Genomic DNA, 18,375 nt, shown 5'->3' with positions numbered 1-18,375 from the left:
AAAATGGATATACACTTATTTATCATTGCAGTCATTGCTTTTTAATAAAGATTAATATTAAATGTTTAATTATGCAAGGTTGGTCCACCATGCTATAACTTTCTTTAGCTAGGTGTACCACTATTAAGTATTGGGTCAATTTGCCAAAAATATGGTGCTCTGTTTTTTTTTTTAAATTATATATAATGAAAGAACAATCACTTTGACGTTTTACCGATAATCCGGAACAGTTTACAAAAAATCACTACGACTGTCAGTACAACCGAAAAATTGAACAGTTTGTTTTTGTATTGCATATTGGTTTCATAGTGTAGTGGTTATCACATCTGCTTTACACACAGAAGGTCCTGGGTTCAATCCCCAATGGAACCATATTTTCGCACTAATTTATGACTTATGAAAATTTTCTTCACTATCATTCTTATAACATCTGACCTGCTACTGCTCAATGTGAAATATGTCATTTGTTCACTTACAAAATTCAATTTCTTCTCTAAATATGGAAATAAATGTTATTTTTAATATCTATTAGCTTTTAATTATACAAATAACTTATTACAGCAAACAACTGATTAAAAATCTGGAGCAGATTCAAATAATCTTCTTGTTTTATAAGAGATTGGTAGCAATGTATCATATATTTCATTTATAGTTAATAAATAAATTGTAGTATCATATCTACAACTATAAGAAATGAAGCGCTGGCCAGATCAGTACATTTTTAAAACATAAAACATTTATTTATACATTACATACAAACATTAATCACACGGCCGGTGTGTAACAGCAAATTAAAAAATTTACATAAAATACATATAGAAAGGCTTGTGGCCTTTATTTTGCGATAAAAAATTTAGCTAAAAGAGATAGCACTGACTTTCCCATTATCTTAGATGACAATGATGCAGTTGCTTTATCCATTCTGGAAACATTAGATACAGGGTGCGATACAGATTATATGGGTACATCATATGAAAAGATTTATGATATAAATGCAAGAAGTAAGTTCAAACGTAAATCTGATTTCTACCCATTACAACATAGAGGCCCCTACATAGAAAGTTTCTATAAGAAAACTCTGGATGACTTCCGTGTAATGTGCAATAATGCAGATAAAAAACATCTTCGGGATAACTTGACTCAAGCAGAGAGATTGGCCATGAGGGATTTATGTAAAAACCAAGATATAATTATAAAAGCTGCAGATAAGGATGGGGGGGGGGGGTTAGTAGTGCAAAATTGAAGTGACTACTTATTGGAAGCAGACAGACAGCTTAGTAATACTCAGATATATAAAAAATTGGGGGGGGACCTGACTGATCTGTTCCAATCCAAATTAAAAGAGATGCTCTTGAAGGGGCTAGCGAAGGGAGCTATATCCAAAGACACATATAATTTTTTTGTTTACACCTCACCCCATTGTTCCCACATATTATCATTTACCCAAGATACACAAGTCCCTCACTGCACCTCCTGGGAGACCTATTATTTCGGGAGTAGGTTCTTTAACTAATAACTTATCACATTATGTTGATTCATTTTTACAATGTCACGTCAAAGATTTGAAGTCTTATATTAAAGACACCACACAATTCTTAAATTTATTAATGGCTCGGCATGGAAGGATGGTTACTGTATGGTCACTTGTGATGTGGAGTCATTGTATTCAAATATACCACAAGATCAGGGCACACAGGTGATCGAACAGTATCTATCCAGAGATGAATCAATGTCTAATGATCTTTGTAATTTCATATTGGAGTCTATTAAATTTATATTACATCATAATTATTTTGTTTTTGATGCACGTTATTATTTACAGACACGGGGTACGGCGATGGGAACCAGGTTCGCCCCGAGCTTTGCGAACCTATACATGGGTGGGTTTGAAGACCAACATGTGTGGGGGAGCGAGCTTGGGGTGGGCCTGGTTCTCTATTGTTGGTTTATAGATGACATATTTTTCATTTGGGATCAACACCGAGCACCTTTAGCACCTTTTTTAGATAGTTTAAACAATAATCAATTTGGTCTTACATTTACAAGTTGTTCTAGTATGGAATACATTACGTATTTGGATATAGCTCTCTCTGTTGTGGACAATAGAATAGTCACAGAGACATATATCAAGGAAGTAGATCAGCATAAATTTTTGAATTATCAAATCAGCCACCTTAGGAAATGGTGTGATAACATTCCTAAGGGACAAATTATTCGTATGAAAAGGAATTGCTCATCAGACAATAGTTTTGAGAGACAAGCACGAAAGTTATATATGTCGTTCGTAGAACATGGGTACCCAACAGAGATAGTTGATAAGGCATACAAGGAAGTACAGGGAATAGCTAGAGAGTCATTGTTCTCTGGATCTAGAAATAAAGTTAATAGTGAAAAGAAGGTAAGAGATATGACAACTAATTTTATCACTCAATATAACTCACACGCCACAGAAATTAAAAATATTATAAGGAAGAATTGTCAATTATTAAAGTTGGATGACCATTATAGGGAAGGGGGGAGTTACATTTCGGAGAGCAGAAAATATTAAAGGAAAATTAGAACCCAGTCACTTTAAAAAGAAAGTTCCCTATTTAAAGGATGAGATTAAAGAAGGGAATTGGTTACCCATCAAACGACCAGCGGGATTCCACAGATGTGGAAAAGAGAGATGCGAAACCTGTAAATATACAGACAAAAAGGCTGTTAATATTACATCTTTTGTCACAAAGGAGAGTTATGATATAAGGGATTTCCTTAATTGTAACTCTATCTATGTGATATATGTACTGACCTGTGGTTGCGGGAAACAATATGTGGGCCGCACCACAAGGACATTGCATATAAGGTTCATGGAACATAAACGTAATATCACAAATAACATAAAAACACATTGTTTGTCAAACCATATGTTAGGAATATTTGTGTTTGTTTTGCCTTGCATTACCTCATTCCTGCCTCTAGGGGTCTCACTTGTTGCCTCAGGTCTGAATGGCAGTTGCACACTGCCTCTGCAGGGTAATTACCTGATTGTGTGCACCTGGAGCCCAACACCCTGCTGCTATTTAACTCCAGCTCACAGGCACCTAGTTGCAGATCATTGCGGTTCCGTATGGAGTGAGACTGGGCTCTCTCCAGTAACCCTGTCCAGATTCTGCCTTATTTGCTTCTTGGAGACTTCCCTGCAGTTTGCTAAAACGCATGTGCCTTGCTTCTGGACTTCTTACCCTGCCGGTTCAACATCTACATTTCTGGACTATTATTTGCAGTTTGTTTCCATTCCTGCCTGATCACTTCATTTTTGGGTATGTTATTTTTCCCCTGCTTGATTTAAACCCGGATTTCTTCATGTTTATTTTGCATCTATGTTTAACCTGAAATATTCCATTTATCGTGTTTTGTTCCATGTAATCAAGCATCCAGTTTATATTTATTTTTACCACCACTTTTTCCACAATAAACTTTACTTAATTTTCACCTGGCTTCAGCTGACATCTTTCCAAGCACGCACACACAGAGAACTCTAGAAATCGTTACAGAATGATCTGCCAAAATAAACGTGTGCAGGAGTTTTGTTTTGATTCAGCTGAATCTCATAAGATGGCTTCACTTCAGAAAGGTTCCCTGCCTCTCAAGTTTTTGCCGTTTTTGAGTTCTGCATTGCTGGTGGATTTCAGAGAGAAACTGGAGGGTATTCAAATCCTATCTTCAGAGATACTGTCTGCTCTGCCTGAAGATTCAGTAAGATTACCTGCTCCCTTTAAGGAGACGCAGGAAAAAAGGGGAAAAGATCAGTCTGGTGCTCTCAATTCTGGCTGCTGTTTTTCTAGCGTAAGCAAAGGCAAGTTTTGGAGTTTTCCACGACCCAGTCTCTCTGAGGAAGAAAGGAGACATAGAAGGGATAAGAAGCTCTGTTTTTATTGCGGCAGGTCGGGACATTTTATTCAGTTATGTCCTGCTCGCAAACATAAAAAGAGCTTTTCTCATTCTGCCATAGTGCCAAATTCTGCTCAGTTATGCCACTGTGGTGCTCAAATTTCGAAAGGAGGGGTGTACGGCCAAGCGACCCCAGGAGGGGTGTCCGGCCAAGCGACCCCAGGAGGGGTGTCCGGCCAAGCGACCCCAGGAGGGGTGTCCCGCCCAGCGGCTCCAGGAGGGGTGTCCGGCCCAGCGACCCCAGGAGGGGTGTCCGGCCCAGCGACCCCAGGAGGGGTGTCCGGCCCAGCGACCCCAGGAGGGGTGTCCGGCCCAGCGACCCCAGGAGGGGTGACCGGCCCAGCGACCCCAGGAGGGGTGTCCGGCCCAGCGACTCCAGGAGGGGTGTCGGTCCCTGCTGCCCTTGCCTTCGGGCATGAGGTCCCTGCTGCCCTTGCCTTCGGGCATGAGGTCCCTGCTGCCCTTGCCTTCGGGCATGAGGTCCCTGCTGCCCTTGCCTTCGGGCATGAGGTCCCTGCTGCCCTTGCCTTCGGGCATGAGGTCCCCGTTGCCCTTACCTCACGGCATGAGGTCCCCGTTGCCCTTGCCTCACGGCATGAGGTCCCCGTTGCCCTTGCCTCACGGCATGAGGTCCCCGTTGCCCTTGCCTCACGGCATGAGGTCCCCGTTGCCCTTGCCTCACGGCATGAGGTCCCCGTTGCCCTTGCCTCACGGCATGAGGTCCCCGTTGCCCTTGCCTCACGGCATGAGGTCCGAGAGGTGTCCGCTTCGCCAGGGGTCCAAGAGGTGTCCGCTTCGCCAGAGGTCCAAGAGGTGTCCGCTTCGCCAGAGGTCCTAGAGGTGTCCGCTTCGCCAGAGGTCCTAGAGGTGTCCGCTTCGCCAGAGGTCCTAGAGGTGTCCGCTTCGCCAGAGGTCCTAGAGGTGTCCGCTTCGCCAGAGGTCCGAGAGGTGTCCGCTTCGCCAGAGGTCCGAGAGGTGTCCGCTTCGCCAGAGGTCCGAGAGGTGTCCGCTTCGCCAGAGGTCCGAGAGGTGTCCGCTTCGCCAGAGGTCCGAGAGGTGTCCGCTTCGCCAGAGGTCCGAGAGGTGTCCGCTTCGCCAGAGGTCCGAGAGGTGTCCACCTTGCCAGAGGTCCGGCCAAGGCCTGTCCAGCCCCAGGAGGGGGTTCTGCCTGTCCAGCCCCAGGAGGGGGTTCTGCCTGCCCAGCCCCAGGAGGGGGTTCTGCCTGCCCAGCCCCAGGAGGGGGTTCTGCCTGCCCAGCCCCAGGAGGGGGTTCTGCCTGCCCAGCCCCAGGAGGGGGTTCTGCCTGCCCAGCCCCAGGAGGGGGTTCCGCCTGTCCAGCCCCAGGAGGGGGTTCCGCCTGTCCAACACCAGATAGAGGTGCCTGCCATGCCCGAGATCCAAGATTTGCCCGAGGATCTGCCTTACTTTTATGGAAATATCTCTCACTGTTTAGCTCTCTTCAGATATTATCTGAGTTTTGATGACTTGTCCCCTATTGATATCATTGCTAACGTATGTATGAGATTCAGAGGGAGGGCCTTGAAGTGGGTAAATGGTCTTATAGATAAGGGAGATCCAGTGTTACAAGATTTGCCCGGTTTCCTCAAGGCTGTGACCGAAAGATTCTGTCCATCAACTGTCCTCACTCTCCTAGATGAGTCTATAAAGGTGTGCCCGTCTGAGAACCTGCCTTTGCAGTCTGGGGAGCACCCTCAGTTTTTCAGATGTGTGCAGGTATCTCTAGGTGTTCACGCAGATTGCTCGGCAAGTTTAGCATCTTCAAATTTACCTTCCGTTCTTGATTCCATCCAGGAAAATAAGAAGTCAGTTCTACCGCTGGGTTGTGGCTCCGACTCTGAGAGTGAGCTTCTGTATGATCCTAGACTTGTTATTGATGGACCTGTATTGCCAAGTAGTGTCTTTGTGACACCTTCTAGTAAGTCTAGGCAACCCAAAAAGAAAGGAGGAAAAAAGAAGAGAAGATGAACTTTGAGGCGTCTGGAATCCGCCTGTTTAAAGGGGGGGATAATGTTAGGAATATTTGTGTTTGTTTTGCCTTGCATTACCTCATTCCTGCCTCTAGGGGTCTCACTTGTTGCCTCAGGTCTGAATGGCAGTTGCACACTGCCTCTGCAGGGTAATTACCTGATTGTGTGCACCTGGAGCCCAACACCCTGCTGCTATTTAACTCCAGCTCACAGGCACCTAGTTGCAGATCATTGCGGTTCCGTATGGAGTGAGACTGGGCTCTCTCCAGTAACCCTGTCCAGATTCTGCCTTATTTGCTTCTTGGAGACTTCCCTGCAGTTTGCTAAAACGCATGTGCCTTGCTTCTGGACTTCTTACCCTGCCGGTTCAACATCTACATTTCTGGACTATTATTTGCAGTTTGTTTCCATTCCTGCCTGATCACTTCATTTTTGGGTATGTTATTTTTCCCCTGCTTGATTTAAACCCGGATTTCTTCATGTTTATTTTGCATCTATGTTTAACCTGAAATATTCCATTTATCGTGTTTTGTTCCATGTAATCAAGCATCCAGTTTATATTTATTTTTACCACCACTTTTTCCACAATAAACTTTAATTAATTTTCACCTGGCTTCAGCTGACATCTTTCCAAGCACGCACACACAGAGAACTCTAGAAATCGTTACACCATATATCTAATTGTCCGGATGGCACACGTGATAAAATTAGAATTAAAGGTATTGAACAAATTAGCGGTACACAAAGGGGGGGTGATCGCTACAATATGTTATGCAGGTGTGAAGCCTTTTGGATATTTAGACTATGTACCTTGAAACCACAAGGATTAAACGATACAGTTGAGCTAAATAATATATGAAATTGGGATTTTAAAGTTATTATAATAATACAATTTTGGCTCAATGGACAATTAGATAAATATATGTTTGGGTTTCAAGGTTGAGGTATTGGCTACCTATATATAATAAATTGTATCTACGTGTATATATATATACATATATATATATATGGGCATTTATTTGTCTATGTATTTATCTATGTATTGATTTGTTCATCTATGCATTTAATTGTTAGTTATCAGCGGTATAGAAAGATTCTGGGATATTTATATTTATATTAATTTATTTTAATTAGATAATATACTACTTTTATGGTATAATTACATTATATTAATATTAATATTCTATATGGAAAAAGGATGTGTTTATTGGTGAGAGGCATTATTGGATATATATAATATACAGCCTAGTAACATATTTGGCTAAGCATGTGAATAAAGATTTATAGTACAAGTGGAACGCATGATTGGACCGCGTGCGCATGCGTCAGCTATAAGATCTAAAAACCGGTCAGCTGATAAGGAACTAAGCTATAGTACCGGAACGCATGAGTGGAACGCACGGTGTGCGCATGCGCATCTTATGGGACCAAGCTGATAAGGAACTAGGCTGTAGTTCCGGAACGCATGAGTGGAACGCACGGTGTGCGCATGCGCATCTTACGGGACCAGGAAGTGGTAATAGAGTCGGATCCGGTATAAATAGTGATCCTATAATGCTATACCTCTATCTATTGATTCTCTGGAAGAAGCCACCGATCTGCACACAGGCGGAGAAACGCGTAGAGAGGAGTGCCATTCACGGCTGTGACACAGCGTCTATCCAGCGGTTATACGTGAGGACCGGAGTGCGTTAATAGCAGTGAGACGTCAGCCTGCATTTTAGACCCCAGGTCTGAAGACACGTCGAGCTGGATACTTAATAGCATTGCCACGCTGTACTGATAAGTATAAGTTTATCTCTGCCAAGAGATTATATAGAAAACCACTAATACAAAATTTCTGCTACTAACCAAGTTTGCATGCATATGCTTTGAATTCATATTATCACCAATTGACAAATACCATGAACTGTCAACTCACCAATGCTACATGGCATTAACCCTTAGTGCTTCCTGCGCTTGTTATCATCTTTGAGCTTTATCATTTATATTGAGCAAAAAATGGAAGTCATAATTTGTCTGCAAAATATCATCTTATGCTGCTAATTATTAGTGCAGCAATCAAGCCAAATCTATTCAGGAGTGGCCACAAGCCTTTCTATATGTATTTTATTTACATTTTTTAATTTGCTGTTACACACCGGCCGTGTGATTAATGTTTGTATGTAATGTATAAATAAATGTTTTATGTTTTAAAAATGTACTGATCTGGACAGCGCTTCATTTCTTGTAGTTGTAGATTTGTTGTTTTGTGGGGTTAACAGTGACCTCTTAAGTGAAGCAGCAGTCCTTTATCAGTTTAATTAATATCCCAGAATCTATTGTTGGTCAGCGCCCGGGTATTTTTTATCGCTCTAGTATCATATCTAACTACCTTTTTCCATAAATCATCTTTACTGAGTACAGTTAAATAAATCACTTAATCCAACATTTCCATCACCAAAGCACAGCTATTCTTTCCAGGACTTCACTGTTCACATGACTTCACTAGCAACTTGATAATGCTGCCAAGGTTTGGTATTGCATGATTAATGCATGATAAACTGCAATCATGTTTTGATGTAGCTAATATTCACTTCCAGATCATTTACTTAAAATGTAAATAAATATTTCCATAATTACTATGTGCAAGTTTAGTAAAAATGCTGATAGGTTTGACTTCTGGATAGATAGTATATTGACTATTACTAAAGTCTTTTTCGAGTATTATGCTTAAGTTATGTTGTGAAAGGGCATTTATTTATATGTAGTCTTTGTAATACAGGCACTTTATGGTAACATGGCAAGAAAAATCACTGAAAAGTGATTTTGATAAGTGTGACACCTGCAGATGATAATTGGTCAAGATGTTAGAAATAATGATTTTTGTGTATATAGTTTTTCAAATTATAAATATTCACTTGAAAAGCTTCAAAAATTCTTTATTTAAAATGGGAATATGCAGGTTTATTCAACATTGCACACATTGCTCTTTACTAAAGTTTTATTTTAAATGTTGGGTAATGCAAGTTTGGTCAACCATGTTACAACTGTCTTTAGCTTTGTACCCACTATACAATTATTAAAGTAAATTGCAAAAAATTGACCATATTTTCTGCATTTTTTCATGACTAAGTCATGCTGCTTAATTGCGGACATATGAAAATTCAGTGTTGTGTGACATATAATTGGATTTTTAAACAAAATCACTTAGTGTGTACCTCAGATTTTGGGGCATTTGATTGTCAAGATGACCAAAAATCTCTTCTAGTGTAAGAACAGTTTATGTTGTGGTTTCATAGCATAGTGGTTAGCATATCTGCTTTAAACGGAGAAAGTCCTGGGTTCTATCCCAAGTCAACCCATATTTATTAAAAAATCCAGTAAAATGTGATCTTGATAAGAGTACTTACAGTAGATAATAATTGGTCAAGATGTTAGAAATAAAGAATTTTGTATATTTATTTTCTTCAAATTAAAAATAATCACTTAAAAAACTTTGCAAAATGCTTACTTTAAAATGGATATACACATTTATTTATCATTGCAGTCATTGCTTTTTAATAAAGATTAATATTAAATGTTTAATTATGCAAGGTTAGTCAATCAGGCTATAACTTTCTTTAGCTAGGTGTACCACTATTAAGTATTGGGTCAATTTGCCAAAAATATGGTGCTCTGTTTTTTTTTTTAATTATATATAATGAAAGAACAATCACTTTGACGTTTCACAGATAATCCGGAACAGTTTACAAAAATCACTACGACTGTCAGGACAACCAAAAAATTGAACAATTTGTTATTGTATTCCATTTTGGTTTCATAGTGTAGTGGTTATCACATCTGCTTTACATGCAGAATGTCCTGGGTTCAATCCCCAAGTGGAACCATATTTTCGCACTAATTTATGACTTATGAAAATTTTCTTCACTATCATTCTTATAACATCTGACCTGCTACTGCTCAATGTGAAATATGTCATTTGTTCACTTACAAAATACCATTTCTTCTCTAAATATGTAAATAAATGTTATTTTTAATATCTATTAGCTTTTAATTATACAAATAACTTATTACAGCAAACAACTGATTAAAAATCTGGAGCGGATTCAAATAATCTTCTTGATTTATAAGAGATCCGTAGCAATGTATCATATATTTCATTTATAGTCAACAAATAAATTGTAGTATCATATCTAACTACATTTTTCCATAAATCATATTTACTGAGTACAGTTAAATAAATCACTTAATCCAACATTTCCATCACCAGAGCACCAAAGCACAGCTATTCTTTCCAGGACTTCACTATTCACATGACTTCACTAGCAACTTGATAATGCTGCCAAGGTTTGGTATTGCATGATTAATGCATGATAAACTGCAATCAAGTTTTGATGTAGCTAATATTCACTTCCAGATCATTTACTTTAAATGTAAATAAATATTTCCATAATTACTATGTGCAAGTTTAGCAAAAATGCTGATAGATTTGACTTCTGGATAGATAGTATATTGATTATTACTAAAGTCTTTTTCGAGTATTATGCTTAAGTTATGTTGTGAAAGGGCATTTATTTATATGTAGTCTTTGTAATACAGGCACTTTATGGTAACATAGCAAGAAAAATCACTGAAAAGTGATTTTGATAAGTGTGACACCTGCAGATTATAATTGGTCAAGATGTTAGAAATAATGAATTTTGTGTATATAGTTTTTCAAATTATAAATATTCACTTGAAAAACGTCAATTTTTTTTTATTTAAAATGGGAATATGCAGGTTTATTCAACATTGCACACATTGCTCTTTGCTAAAGTTTTATTTTAAATGTTGGGTAATGCAAGTTTGGTCAACCATGTTACAACTGTCTTTAGCTAGGTACCCACTATACAATTATTAAAGTAAATTGCAAAAACATTGGTTGCTCATCCTGTTTTACTGGGTAGTGTTTTTAAATGACCATTTGGTGTATTTCCGATAAACCAGAGAAACGATGGTCACAAACACACTCCTTCAGTTATTGAATCGGTCAGCCAAGATAAAAAAAAATCTCATCCTACTATTATAGTGCACTATGTGGTACTTGGAGGTTCTCGATAAACTGACCATATTTTCTGCATTTTTTCACGACTAAGTCATGCTGCTTAATTGCGGACATATGAAAATTCAGTGTTGTGCGACATATAATTGGATTTTTAAACAAAAATACTTAGTGTGTACCTCAGATTTTGGGGCATTTGATTGTCAAGATGACCAAAAAACTCTTCTACTGTGAGAAGGGTTAATGTTGTGGTTTCATAGCATAGAGGTTAGCATATCTGCTTTACACAGAGAAAGTCCTGGGTTCAATCCCAACTGAAACCATATTTATTAAAAAATCCAGTAAAATGTGATCTTGCTAAGAGTACTTACAGTAGATAATAATTGGTCAAGATGTTAGAAATATAGAATTTAGTATATTTGTTTTCTTCAAATTAAAAATAATCACTTAAAAAACTTTGCAAAATGCTTACTTTAAAATGGATATACACATTTATTATCATTGCAGTCATTGCTTTTTAATAAAGATTAATATTAAATGTTTAATTATGCAAGGTTAGTCAATCAGGCTATAACTTTATTTAGCTAGGTGTACCACTATTAAGTATTGGGTCAATTTGCCAAAAATATGGTGCTCTGTTTTTTTTTTTAATTATATATAATGAAAGAACAATCACTTTGACGTTTCACTGATAATCCGGAACAGTTTACAAAAAATCACTACGACTGTCAGGACAACCAAAAAATGGAACAATTTGTTATTGTATTGCATATTGGTTTCATAGTGTAGTGGTTATCACATCTGCTTTACATGCAGAAGGTCCTGGGTTAAATCCCCAGTGGAACCATATTTTTGCACTAATTTATGACTTATGAAAATTTTCTTCACTATCATTCTTTTAACATCTGACCTGCTGCTGCTCAATGTGAAATATGTCATTTGTTCACTTACAAAATTCAAGTTCTTCTCTAAATATGGAAATAACTGTTATTTTTTAATATCTATTAGCTTTTACTTATAAAATAACTTATTACAGCAAACAACTGATTAAAAATCTGGAGCAAATTCAAATAATCTTCTTGTTTTATAAGAAATTGGTAGCAATGTATCATATACTTCATAGCATAGTGGTTAGCACATCTGCTTTACACAGAGAAAGTCCTGGGTTCAATCTCAAGTCAACCCATATTTATTAAAAAATCCAGTAAAATGTGATCTTGATAAAAGTACTTACAGTAGATAATATTTGGTCAAGATGTTAGAAATAAAGAATTTTGTATATTTGTTTTCTTCAAATTAAAAATAATCACTTAAAAAACTTTGCAAAATGCTTACTTTAAAATGGATATACACATTTATTTATCATTGCAGTCATTGCTTTTTAATAAAGATTAATATTAAATGTTTAATTATGCAAGGTTGGTCAACCAGGCTATAACTTTCTTTAGCTAGGTGTACCACTATTAAGTATTGAGTCAATTTGCCAAAAATATGGTCCTCTGTTTTTTTTTAAATTATATATAATGAAAGAACAATCACTTTGATGTTTAACCGATAATCCGGAACAGTTTACAAAAAATCACTATGACTGTCAGGACAACCAAAAAATTGAACAGTTTGTTATTGTATTGCATATTGGTTTCATAGTGTAGTGGTTATCACGTCTGCTTTACACGCAGGAGGTCTTGGGTTCAATCCCCAGTGGAACCATATTTTTGCACTAATTTATGACTTATGAAAATGTTCTTCACTATCATTCTTATAACATCTGACCTGCTACTGCTCAATGTGAAATATGTCATTTGTTCACTTACAAAATTCAATTTCTTCTCTAAATATGGAAATAAATGTTATTTGTAATATCTATTAGCTTTTCATTATAAAATAACTTATTACAGCAAACAACTGATTAAAAATCTGGAGCAAATTCAAATAATCTTCTTGTTTTATAAGAAATTGGTAGCAATGTATCATATATTTCATTTATAGTAAACAAATAAATTGTAGTATCATATCTAACTACCTTTTTCCATAAATCATCTTAACTGAGTACAGTTAAATAAATCACTTAAACCAACATTTCCATCACCAGTTCACCAAAGCACAGCTATTTTTTCCATGACTTCACTGTTCACATGACTTCACTAGCAACTTGATAACGCTGCCAAAGTTTGGTAATGCATGATTAATGCATGATAAACTGCAATCATGTTTTGATGTAGCTAATATTCACTTCCAGATCATTTACTTTAAATGTAAATAAATATGTCCATAATTACTATGTGATGTGCAAATTTAGCAAAAATGCTGAAAGATTTGACTTCTGGATAGATAGTATATTGATTATTACTAAAGTCTTTTTCGAGTATTATGCTTAAGTTATGTTGTGAAAGGGCATTTATTTATATGTAGTATTTGTAATACAGACACTTTATGGTAACATGGCAAGAAAAATCACTGAAAAGTGATTTTGATAAGTGTGACACCTGCAGATGATAATTGGTCAAGATGTTAGAAATAATGATTTTTGTGTATATAGTTTTTCAAATTATAAATATTCACTTGAAAAGCTTCAAAAAATTATTTATTTAAAATGGGAATATGCAGGTTTATTCAACATTGCACACATTGCTCTTTACTAAAGTTTTATTTTAAATGTTGGGTAATGCAAGTTTGGTCAACCATGTTACAACTGTCTTTATCTATGTACCCACTATACAATTATTAAAGTAAATTGCAAAAAAGTGGTTGCTCATCCTGTTTTACTGGGTAGTGTTTTTAAATGACCATTTGGTGTATTTCCGATAAACCAGAGAACTGATGGTCACAAACACACTCCTTCGGTTATTGAATCGGTCAGCCAAGATAAAAAAAAAATCTCAGCCTACTATAATAGTGCACTGTGTGGTACTTGGAGGTTCTCGATAAACTGACCATATTATCTGCATTTTTTCACGACTAAGTCATGCTGCTTAATTGCGGACATATGAAAATTCAGTGTTGTGCAACATATAATTGGATTTTTAAACAAAATCACTTAGTGTGTACCTCAAATTTGGGGGCATTTGATTGTCAAGATAACCAAAAATCTCTTCTAGTGTGAGAGCAGTTTATTTTGTGGTTTCATAGCATAGTGGTTAGCACATCTGCTTTATACGGAGAAAGTCCTAGGTTCAATCCCAAGTGAACCCATATTTATTAAAAATCCAGTAAAATGTGATCTTGATAAAAGTACTTACAGTAGATAATAATTGGTCAAGATGTTATAAATAAAGAATTTTGTATATTTGTTTTCTTCAAATTAAAAATGATCACTTAAAAAACTTTGCAAAATGCTTACTTTAAAATGGATATACACATTTATTTATCATTGCAGTCATTGCTTTTTAATAAAGACTAATATTAAATGTTTAATTATGCAAGGTTGGTCAACCAGGCTATAACTTTCTTTAGCTAGGTGTACCACTATTAAGTATTGGGTCAATTTGCCAAAAATATGGTGCTCTGTTTTTTTTTTTAATTATATATAATGAAAGAACAATCACTTTGACGTTTCACCGATAATCCGGAACAGTTTACAAAAAATCACTACGACTGTCAGGACAACCAAAAAATTTAACTGTTTGTTATTGTACTGCGTATTGGTTTCATAGTGTCGTGGTTATCACGTCTGCTTTACACGCAGAAGGTCCTGGGTTCAATCCCCATTGGAACCATATTTTTGCACTAATTTATGACTTATGAAAATGTTCTTCACTATCATTCTTATAACATCTGACCTGCTACTGCTCAATGTGAAATATGTCATTTGTTCACTTACAAAATTCAATTTCTTCTCTAAATATGGAAATAAATGTTATTTTTAATATCTATTAGCTTTTCATTATAAAATAACTTATTACAGCAAACAACTGATTAAAAATCTGGAGCAGATTCAAATAATCTTCTTGTTTTATAAGAAATTGGTAGCAATGTATCATATATTTCATTTATAGTAAACAAATAAATTGTAGTATCATATCTAACTACCTTTTTCCATAAATCATCTTAACTGAGTACAGTTAAATAAATCACTTAAACCAACATTTCCATCACCAGTTCACCAAAGCACAGCTATTCTTTCCAGGACTTCACTGTTCACATGACTTCACTAGCAACTTGATAATGCTGCCAAAGTTTGGTAATGCATGATTAATGCATGATAAACTGCAATCATGTTTTGATGTAGCTAATATTCACTTCCAGATCATTTACTTTAAATGTAAATAAATATTTCCATAATTACTATGTGATGTGCAAGTTTAGCAAAAATGCTGATAGATTTGACTTCTGGATAGATAGTATATTGATTATTACTAAAGTCTTTTTCGAGTATTATGCTTAAGTTATAATGTGAAAGGGCATTTTTTTTTAATGTAGTATTTGTAATACAGGCACTTTATGGTAACATGGCAAGAAAAATCACTGAAAAGTGATTTTGAGAAGTGTGACACCTGCAGATGATAATTGGTCAAAATGTTAGAAATAATGATTTTTGTGTATATAGTTTTTCAAATTATAAATATTCACTTGAAAAGCTTCAAAAATTCTTTATTTAAAATGGGAATATGCAGGTTTATTTAACATTGCACACATTGCTCTTTACTAAAGTTTTATTTTAAATGTTGGGTAATGCAAGTTTGGTCAACCATGTTACAACTGTCTTTATCTATGTACCCACTATACAATTATTAAAGTAAATTGCAACAAATTGGTTGCTCATCCTGTTTTACTGGGTAGTGTTTTTAAATGACCATTTGGTGTATTTCCGATAAACCAGAGAACTGATGGTCACAATTACACTCCTTCGGTTATTGAATCGGTCAGACAAGATAAAAAAAATCTCAGCCTACTATAATAGTGCACTGTGTGGTACTTGGAGGTTCTCGATAAACTGACCATATTATCTGCATTTTTTCACGACTAAGTCATGCTGCTTAATTGCGGACATATGAAAATTCAGTGTTGTGCAACATATAATTGGATTTTTAAACAAAATCACTTAGTGTGTACCTCAAATTTGGGGGCATTTGATTGTCAAGATAACCAAAAATCTCTTCTAGTGTGAGAACAGTTTATGCTGTGGTTTCATAGCATAGTGGTTAGCACATCTGCTTTATACGGTGAAAGTCTTGGGTTCAATCCCAAGTGAACCCATATTTATTAAAAATCCAGTAAAATGTGATCTTGATAAAAGTACTTACAGTAGATAATAATTGGTCAAGATGTTAGAAATAAAGAATTTTGTATATTTGTTTTCTTCAAATTAAAAATAATCACTTAAAAAACTTTGCAAAATGCTTACTTTAAAATGGATATACACATTTATTTATCATTGCAGTCATTGCTTTTTAATAAAGATTATTATTAAATGTTTAATTATGCAAGGTTGGTCAACCAGGCTATAACTTTCTTTAGCTAGGTGTACCACTATTAAGTATTGGGTCAATTTACCAAAAATATGGTGCTCTGTTTTTTAAAAAATTATATATAATGAAATAACAATCACTTTGATGTTTCACCGATAATCCGAAACAGTTTACAAAAAAACCACTACGACTGTCAGGACAACCAAAAAATTGAACAGTTTGTTATTGTATTGCATATTGGTTTCATAGTGTAGTGGTTATCACGTCTGCTTTACACGCAGAAGGTCCTGGGTTCAATCCCCAGTGGAACCATATTTTTGCACTAATTTATGACTTATGAAAATGTTCTTCACTATCATTCTTATAACATCTGACCTGCTACTGCTCAATGTGAAATATGTCATTTGTTCACTTACAAATTTCAATTTCTTCTCTAAATATGGAAATAAATGTTATTTTTAATATCTATTAGCTTTTCATTATAAAATAACTTATTACAGCAAACAACTGATTAAAAATCTGGAGCAGATTCAAATAATGTTCTTGTTTTATAAGAAATTGGTAGCAATGTATCATATATTTCATTTATAGTAAACAAATAAATTGTAGTATCATATCTAACTACCTTTTTCCATAAATCATCTTAACTGAGTACAGTTAAATAAATCACTTAAACCAACATTTCCATCACCAGTTAACCAAAGCACAGCTATTCTTTCCAGGACTTCACTGTTCACATGACTTTACTAGCAACTTGATAATGCTGCCAAAGTTTGGTATTGCATGATTAATGCATGATAAACTGCAATCATGTTTTGATGTAGCTAATATTCACTTCCAGATCATTTACTTTAAATGTAAATAAATATTTCCATAATTACTATGTGATGTGCAAGTTTAGCAAAAATGCTGATAGATTTGACTTCTGGATAGATAGTATATTGATTATTACTAAAGTCTTTTTCGAGTATTATGCTTAAGTTATGTTGTGAAAGGGCATTTATTTATATGTAGTATTTGTAATACAGGCACTTTATGGTAACATGGCAAGAAAAATCACTGAAAAGTGATTTTGAGAAGTGTGACAACTGCAGATGATAATTGGTCAAAATGTTAGAAATAATGATTTTTGTGTATATAGTTTTTCAAATTATAAATATTCACTTGAAAAGCTTCAAAAATTATTTATTTAGGGGGCGTGGCTTGGACGCTGTCCTGGATAGTCACCCTAAGCTGGAGCTCCTGCTAATAAGGACTCTAAAATACCCAAAATCTGCTCAAAATAGCTTTTACTGGCCCCTCATCTTTCCCCCAGTGAGCTGCTGTCGGGTGTGGGATCTTTTAAGAGGACTCCTGCACCGCTGAGGGAGGTTTTCCGCCGCTACGAGCCCGCGGCCTACGCGACTTCCAGAAGCCGGGGCCTTGAGTTTGGAGGCATCCCGGCGCCGAGCTCCGGGACCCGTTCGCGGCCGCGACGGGACCCGACGGACCTCCTGCGGGCACTCCACATACCCCCTGACTGGCGGAGACCCTCCCCAGACCCTCAGGTACCTGTAGAGGGCCAACAGATCTCCTCCTGTGCCTGAGACAGCGGGTGGAAGAAGAGTCTCTGTGCTGTTGGTGCTGGCGGCGGCCATCTTGAAAAACATCTCAGCTCCTGTTAACACAAGCAGCATAACCCAGGGTCACTACATAGCAGCTCTGTAGCAACTTCTTAGCCCACAAACCCTGTCTGCTGTATATCTACAAGTAACCTCTGCCTATTGAAGATATATAATACACTTCTGGCTGCAGCTAATGAGGTACGTTTTGCTATCTAATTGTGCCCTTTCATACTAATCTGAGACTGCTTTCAAGCCCTGTTTGGAACTTTCCTACCATCACTATCGGGGTTGAGGCGGCCCTCGTCTCCATACTCATACAGCCGGGATGTGACCCCTAATATGAGCCCTCTCCGCCCAGAGTCTTACCGTTTAACATGGGACTACGTTTGAAAATCAGCACCCTGTCTACTTTATAACAC

At 36.7% G+C, this 18,375-nt stretch overlaps 6 non-coding genes across 6 annotated transcripts; all 6 read left to right on the top strand.

Moving 5' to 3' along the window:
• Positions 1-299: 299 nt before the first annotated feature.
• TRNAV-UAC (transfer RNA valine (anticodon UAC)) lies at positions 300-372 on the top strand. The gene has a single exon. It is a non-coding gene; the product is annotated as a tRNA-Val (tRNA).
• Positions 373-9,716: 9,344 nt separating this feature from the next.
• On the top strand, positions 9,717-9,790 carry TRNAV-UAC (transfer RNA valine (anticodon UAC)). Its single transcript has one exon. It is a non-coding gene; the product is annotated as a tRNA-Val (tRNA).
• A 1,928-nt stretch (positions 9,791-11,718) lies between these two features.
• On the top strand, positions 11,719-11,791 carry TRNAV-UAC (transfer RNA valine (anticodon UAC)). The gene has a single exon. It is a non-coding gene; the product is annotated as a tRNA-Val (tRNA).
• A 790-nt stretch (positions 11,792-12,581) lies between these two features.
• Positions 12,582-12,654, top strand: TRNAV-UAC (transfer RNA valine (anticodon UAC)). Its single transcript has one exon. It is a non-coding gene; the product is annotated as a tRNA-Val (tRNA).
• Positions 12,655-14,587: 1,933 nt separating this feature from the next.
• TRNAV-UAC (transfer RNA valine (anticodon UAC)) lies at positions 14,588-14,660 on the top strand. The gene has a single exon. It is a non-coding gene; the product is annotated as a tRNA-Val (tRNA).
• A 1,931-nt stretch (positions 14,661-16,591) lies between these two features.
• Positions 16,592-16,664, top strand: TRNAV-UAC (transfer RNA valine (anticodon UAC)). Its single transcript has one exon. It is a non-coding gene; the product is annotated as a tRNA-Val (tRNA).
• The last annotated feature ends 1,711 nt before the right edge of the window (positions 16,665-18,375 follow it).

The sequence above is a fragment of the Pseudophryne corroboree genome, chromosome 11 (assembly GCF_028390025.1).
Source record: "Pseudophryne corroboree isolate aPseCor3 chromosome 11, aPseCor3.hap2, whole genome shotgun sequence".
Lineage (NCBI taxonomy): Eukaryota > Metazoa > Chordata > Amphibia > Anura > Myobatrachidae > Pseudophryne > Pseudophryne corroboree.
The sequence above is the reverse complement of the archived record's forward strand: the minus strand, read 5'-3'. Positions and strand labels throughout refer to the sequence as shown.